This window comes from Pteropus vampyrus, unplaced genomic scaffold, assembly GCF_000151845.1.
Source record: "Pteropus vampyrus isolate Shadow unplaced genomic scaffold, Pvam_2.0 Scaffold56, whole genome shotgun sequence".
NCBI lineage: Eukaryota > Metazoa > Chordata > Mammalia > Chiroptera > Pteropodidae > Pteropus > Pteropus vampyrus.
The window spans coordinates 6,202,940-6,209,242 of NW_011888837.1; the positions used below are offsets into that span (position 1 = coordinate 6,202,940).

Genomic DNA, 6,303 nt, shown 5'->3' on the forward strand with positions numbered 1-6,303 from the left:
TCATTTAGGAGGCAACTTTTGATATGGCCCATTATTTATAACTGTTCCTAGTGCCAGAATGCTTATACGTTAAAGCAGCACCTTTCCATTTGCTCAGATATTCTTCTTACAAATCCCTGCCATCACTACAAAATAGGGCACACGCATGGGCAGAGCACAGGTGGCAGAAGGAAGCTCATGTGGGAAGAAAAGGAGATTGAGCTCTTCAAGTGCTCCTAGCAGCCTCCATATAGAAGTTCAGGCATGACAAGGGCATCTTCCTAAGAGGCCCTTGAGATGGTGAACTATCTGTTAGAAAGGAAAGCCCTGGAAATATTCCCGCCTTCCTTCCTCTCTGCCCTAACCACTACATACACCTCATTGAATGTGGTACTTTCTCTAGTGGAAGCACATTTATTACATAAGAAGTGTTGAGATACAAAGTTGAGATTGACTCCTTTGATATAGAATTTTTCATTTTGTTTGCTTTATACTTCACATTAGGGATCAGATAATTCAGTGAGTGATGTGGGATAATATTTCAGTCGAAACTCTGTTTTCAGTTTCTCTGACTTGCCTTGTGTGTGTTTTATTAAACTTTTATACCATGCCTTTAGGTGAGAAGGTAAAAACCCCTCACAGCTTGCTATTTGCTATCAGGAGCTGGCTGCGAAGGTCAAAAGAAAGAGAAGTCTGCACCAGTTTTCTGCCTCGCTGCCCTTTTATTATCCCCCAGGCCTCCTGGGGATGCCTGCAGATTCTTATTGGTGGATGGGAAATAATGTCGAAATGTGTTTGCAGTTTTATGACATTCAGTCTGTCCTATAGGAATTTTTATTATTCTTGGATACTACACACCTGCTCAGACTGAGTAAAACATTTGTGGTGCTGTCAACCTGATTTCTTGACTCTCAAATGATTTTTGTATTTCCAATACAAATTTGTGTGTTATGGATTTCTGATTTCTCTAATAGCATATGCCACTATATAAATTTGTGTTAATAAATGACAGTCTGGTGGTGGGTTTTTTTGTTTTGTTTTGTTTTTGCTATGTTCTTTTTAGATTATTCATCTCATTAACTTAGGACATTGCCATTGAGATGGCAAAATCATTCCAAACTTTGAGGCAGCTTTTTGGAGAAAATCCTTCTGAAGGTATTGAATCTCAGACACATATTAATAGTGCTAAGAGCAAGATAAAGATAAAGAATAAATTACATGTTTCCAGATCATCATAGCTCTCTCTCTCCTTTTTTTTTTTTTTTTTTTTTTTTGGTAGCAATCAGTTGAACCCCAGGACAAAGAGAAATAATTAAAATCTCTATGTGCAATACAATAAGATGATTATTCACACTATATTTATTTTCATCAAGCATTCTCAGGATAGTTGATCTAGTGTGAGAATGGCTGTGTCCTTTTATGCACACACAAAAATCTAAGTGTCCAGAACACCCTGGAGATAACCAAAGCACCAAATAAGAGTTTAATGGCTTGTGGAGGGAAAAATGGCAGTCAGAGTAAGACTGAGCCCAGGCAATCTCGGCATTCTGCAAACCTGTGCATTTGTGTGCCTTTTCCCTCTGTAGAATTGGTTTATATATAGTCTATATGTATAATATGTATATTGCCAAGAATGGTGACCAGAAGGGCTTTGTTGGTACCTTGTCATGATACATTTGCAAACTCAACAAGACTTGAGAAAGCATGTTTTCATAAAATTTGGGAAAAGGACACCACACCGAAGCTTGGGATTTCCTTAGACAGTGCCAGAGACTTAACAAAAGCTTCACTTCCTCACAGTTTCCTATGATTGTTCCTTGCCTCGCAGCATGCTCTAAGCCCTGGAACACATTTCTCAGTGGGCCGGTGGAGAAGCTGTATCAGACACCAATCTATGAATGGTTTGAATTGGCTATGAAGATGTTCCCTGAGACCTGAAATTTCATAGCCATAACATTTAGGAAACTTGGGAGTAAGTGGCCGAAAATTCGTTCTTATTTAGATTTTTCAATATCTCATAGACTAGGATTTTAAAGAAATTCGGGGAGCAAGAGAAGATTATATTGAGAATGTCTCAATGGGTTCAACCTCATATAATTGTTGATTTTGTAGGTTAAAAATAGTCCAATATCAGTAGTGTTATATGGCTCAACCTAATATTAAGAAGCCAGTAAATGTCAACAAAAGAAATATGCAGCCCGTAGAAAGCCCTAATAAGAATTTACTTGAGCCACATTTTCAAGACATGCCAAGAAGCAAGATCTCCATGGACTGAGAAAATGCTCCTGAGAGAGGCTGTTTTACAGGGTTTTTAAATACATTTAGCATCAAAGGAAAAATGTAAAGAAGGTTACATGCAATCTATTGGTGGTAGATTAGGGAGGTGGAAGAAAAAGCGGGGAAATCTCTAGAATTGGATAAAGCGGAAAAAGGAGATATATATATTTATTTTACATTGGTGGACACAGGATAGTTAACCTTTAACAATTACAGCAGATAGAGATGGTAGTGGACAAGAATATAATGACGAGGAGGTTGGTGTCTTCGTGCTTTGTTGCCAGTGGGTCTGTTTCCGAAGGCTCTGAAAGAAAAATACTCTGACATTCCAAAGGTATATTATCCTAGATGTACAAGAACAATAGACAGAGCTCATGTAAGGTGAAGATTAACCTTTTACTAAGAAAGCTATAGGCCTGGGATGTGACTACCCAACATGACCTGCCCAGTTAGGAGTTAGTGTTCAGATCATCCTGTGTGGTTACTTTAGGTCACTGGGCTTGTCAAGCCTGCATGTTACCCCCTGAGCTTGTCAGGTCTGTGTAGCACCCTTTTTATTTACGTCTTGGTGTATAATAGAGATTTTTGTCCCCAAATGAGCCTGAGAGAACTCTAACTAGGAGCCCTTTAGAATGATGTACTGAGAGGCTAGTAAAATTCTAGGGACAATATTAAGAAATATATTGGTCACATCTGGCAAGCAAGAGCAAATGACTCCTTCATGTTCTCTAACTCATTCAATCCTCACAACAACCCTATGAGATAGTTCTAGGTTACTGTTCTGGATAATTTTCTTTGAAAGTTCCATACGAATCCCGGGATTTCGAATTGTCTGTGAACAGGAATCAGCCTCTCACCAAACATGGAATCTGCCGGTGGCTTGATCTTAGATTTTCCAGCCTCCAGAACGAAGAGAAACCTTCTGTTTATAGGCTACCTAGTCTATGGTAGTCTGTTAGAGCAGCGAGAACAGACTCAGATATCGCTCTTCTCTATTTCTGTGTCAGGCTGTTCCCAGTCTTCTTGGTTGTTCTCTAATTTGGCCTCTGAACAAACCCTGGAATTTTCTTCACCCAAGAGAGTCACCTGCTTCTCTTTAGGAAAGGGTACCTGTCTCACTTCCATCTTTTGCTTTTGCCCTTGGGGCTTTGTTATGGAGCCCTGCACCTTCTGCTACATCTGGAGAACCCACTAATGTGAAAGGCAAAACACAGAACTGTAAAATCTGACTTAACATAGGATATAACCACTACAATTGCCCAAGTCCACTTCTAATTAGCTCTCACTTTTGAACTCCAAATGGCAGACTCTGTACTTGCCCTATAGGATTTTAATTTCCTTTTCCCTGATTCATTTTTTAATGGGAACTGCAGAACTATCTTTTTAGAAGATGGATCAGATCACCATGACAGTCTCCCTCAAAACTTTTAATAATTCCCAATTACTGCTAATTTATGCCCAAATACCTGAAACACGTTATTCAAATTCAGCCTTGCCCAAAAGGTGAGGCGACATAAGGGCTGAGGCTAGTGCTGACTGAGTCCCAGTTTTGACAGTTTTTACTTATGCGGCCTCGGGTAAATCACTTTACCTTTCTAAGCTTCAGTTTCCTCCACTGCAAATTCTAGTAAAAATAGCACCTCTCAGAGTTGCCTTGAAGATAAAAGTGGTGATGGAATCAATCACCCACTTCAATGACTGATACTCAATAGATGGTAGCTTTTCTTACCTTCTAGTCCATCCTTCAAAACATACCTGCGCATAATTCGCTCAGTACAAGTAGGGCTTTAACTTTTAGCCTCCTTCCTTCCTTTTGTTGTTCCAAATGCCTATAATGCCTTTCCACCTTATTATCTCCTGGAGTCTTTGGTTCTAATTCTCATACTAGAGAGCCAATAAGCTTAGCAGAGGGACTAAAAAAACTACCTGGATTCAAAAATTTAGCCCTGCCATTTATTCCCAGTGTGATTGCTTAAATTACCTAATCTCTGTGTCTTGTTTCTTTATTTATATAAAGGGGGTAACAATAGTATCTATCTAATAGGGTTGTTCTAAGATTTAAATTAGTGCATATCTGTAAAGAATTTAGAACAGTGCCTGGCACAAAGTAAATGTTATAGGCTGCTAATTAGTGTTAGCTGTTCGCCATCTGTACCAGGCCATAAGCTTTTGGGGAGTGAGGACTATCCATCTCTGAATCCACAGTGCCTAGAACAAAAAAGCGTTGCAATAAATCTGGAGAACTTAATGTAATTGAAGAAGTTAAAACTGAGGAAATGGGTTTCAATAATAGGTTGATGGTAGACCAGGCAGAAAAGTTTAGCGACCCCGAGTGTGGAGGGCTGGGTGCGTTTGTGTGCAGAACTTGAGCCTCAGCGGCAGATGGGCGCGGCTTCCCTCTCTCCCTCTCCCTGGCCTCCGGGGGCGGTCAGGTGGAGTAGGAGGCGGGAGGAAGGGTAGGAGGAAGGGGTGCGGTCGCAGTCGCGGTCACGGTCGCGGGCCGGGAACGAGCTCCGAACACCAGCCGCCGAGGCCGCACACCTGTCTAGCTGTTCGGCCGCACACCAGTCCCCGCAGCCTCGCTTCAGGGTAAGTCCCGCCTTCCCGCGCGCAGCCACGAGCCTCGCCCGCTCGGCGGCTCGGAACGACCCGCGCGCCTTGCGCAACTTCCCCGCGAGCGCAGCGGGGTTTCGGGCGGGGCTGACCTGGCGCCTACGCCGCAAACCTATCTGGCAAGTGCAGGTGCAGGGCCCGAGGGGCCTCCACGGGCAGAGTCCACGTCCCCCATTTAAGAATCAAGGAAACAGGTGCTGGGAGCAAAAGTATGGACAGCGCGGGGCACGAGCTGACACCCAGATGTCTGGGCGCCCTGGACCCTTCTCTTTTCTTCACAGCTAGCAGAGTAGGGATCCAGTTGGCCATCTCGCCCCTCCTCCCCAAGGTCTTGGGAACAAAAAAGAGTAGGGCGTCGGAAGGGTCCTCCGAGTCCAGGGCCTCTCGGGAGGGGTGGGGCTGGCTCCAAGCTCTGTTCTGAGGACTTGGAACCCCACCCGTACTTGTGAACACGTTGTCCTCTTCACGGAGGCAATTTATTTTGTTCTTGTTAATCTTTTTTGGAGGTAGAGGTGTTTAGATATTGGGCGTTGGAAGTCCAGAAGTTTACATTTTCTTGAAAAGATTCACCTTTTTCTTTGATTGCAACAGAGTCCCATTCACTAGACGCGTGAATCACTACTGTGGCATTTGGCGTTTGAGTCAGCAGGTGGGGGATCTGAGTACTTGATTGCAAATGACCATATATAGGAAATTGTGGTCTGGGAAGTCTGGGTCGCCGGAGGCCCCTCTCTGGCTGCTGATAAAATGTTACACCGGAGCTAAATTCTTTCCAAGGATCTGTGATCTATACCGACAGCAAAACTCAACCCTCAGGGAGAGCACATTTGCAACTTTTTTTAAATCGACATCATAAAAAAATGTAACTCACTAAAACATTCTGCAAAGATGTCGCCATTGGCTTTCGTGAAGGAAGAAAACTTCAAACTGACTGAAAAGGGAATTTAAAGATGTAAAGAAAACCAGAACCGTATTCCCAGAGTTCTGTGGGTGTGTAGAGAAATCTGTTTAGAAATAGGAATGGAGGAGGAAGTAAAGGAAATGATGTAGCCGCTCTAATTCCTTTCAGAAAAGGATGTTTAAAGTTCTAGTGTTAAGGTCATTTGGCCTCCACCATGAAGTAGTTCTGAGGCCATGAAGTAATTCTTTACGCCTTAAAACTTAAATCAGTAATAATTGTTAATAATTTGCAAATTATACTGGATCAACACATATTGAGTATCAGCTTTAACCATGTTTGAACCAGGTAATGGCACCTAGCTCCCTAGTTTATTGTGAGGCATATGTTAAATCATTCATTCATTCAATGAGTTGGGTTTTTTTTTTTATTAGTATCTTGTATGCTCTAGTGAACAAACATGACAAAACGGTTTAGCTTTGCGAAATTGACCTTTTAGTGCTTTTTGTATTACGTGGCACGTAGTAAGAACTCAA

At 42.2% G+C, this 6,303-nt stretch overlaps 1 protein-coding gene across 1 annotated transcript in view; it reads left to right on the top strand.

The window, feature by feature from the left end:
- The first annotated feature begins 4,687 nt into the window (after positions 1–4,687).
- ANXA3 (annexin A3) overlaps positions 4,688–6,303 on the top strand; it is a 50,633-nt gene continuing 49,017 nt past the window's right edge. The window contains exon 1 of the mRNA XM_023530855.1: positions 4,688–4,845. The gene's annotated coding sequence lies outside the window, so the exon portion shown is untranslated. The remainder of the gene's footprint in view (positions 4,846–6,303) is intronic.